This window comes from Monopterus albus, unplaced genomic scaffold (genome assembly GCF_001952655.1).
Source record: "Monopterus albus unplaced genomic scaffold, M_albus_1.0 scaffold80.1, whole genome shotgun sequence".
In the NCBI taxonomy this organism is placed as follows: Eukaryota; Metazoa; Chordata; class Actinopteri; order Synbranchiformes; family Synbranchidae; genus Monopterus; species Monopterus albus.
In genome coordinates this window covers 1-1061 of record NW_018127960.1, presented here as the reverse complement: position 1 = coordinate 1061, position 1061 = coordinate 1, and positions in this window count along the sequence as shown.

The window sequence follows — 1061 nt, the reverse complement described above, 5'->3', positions numbered from 1 at the left end:
TGTGCTTCTTGATGAACTCAAATGTACTATTTAAACCAGTATGCCCAAATCTCAATCTTGATGGCTTCATTAGTCTCTGCAATAAACGACTGAAGGGGGAAAAAAATCAAGGACCTGAGAATCTAGGTGTTCTTGTTAGTCATTACACCGGTAAAATCCACACATTAACGAAAGTGAAAGCTGGGTCCTTTCCCCATAATGCCCCACGCCTTCACAATAGACTAACGTAGTACAGGCCGCAGTATGTTTCCACAAAGTAACACCCTTATTTTTACACAGTGTTTAAAAACACAAATAATTAACAGTAATATTGGCTGTGTAGTTTGTGTGAGACACCTAGTGCTGCAAAGGACATTAACTCAGTACTGTACATGAGAAAATAATACTCTTTATTATTCCATTTTCACGTCTACTCTACTACATTTTAAAGGGAAACGTCCTTATCAGACAGCTACTGGAAGCCTTTACAGATGACCATTTCACACAAACATAAAGTTATACATGACAGTGCATTGTTAGATTTAACCAGTGTTTACCAACCTTTTTATCAGTGGATCCCCTTTGACAAGTTGTTGGGGCCCCTTTTCTTCTGGGGACCACACTGTTAGCAGACATTTACAGTCTAAACATCTTGTAAATAAGGCCCCAAAAAGTCAGCATATGTAGGATTTGGTAGAAAAGGCAAAGATTAGCAAAATGTCTGCAACAAAATACAAATATATGTATCAGAACCTTTTGTCTTTCTTTCTTTCCCATTAATCAACTGCTGTAGCTTCATCTGACCAGTGAAATACTACTTGCACACTGATACATCAGAAACACTAGATCAACTAATCACAGGGGCTGTTTACTGTTGGCCTGGTTTGTGGGAACAAGGTCATTTATTTAAAGGATAACTTGCAACCTTTCAAACTGCTAATATTGAAAAAAAAATAAGTTAACATCTAAACTAATGATCAGAGGCAAAAATAACATTTTATGTGTGAATTATTTTTTGTGGAAAAAAGAAAATGAAAGCACAGCTGTTAAACTATCACTGACCCCTGCAGGTCATTTCAAAT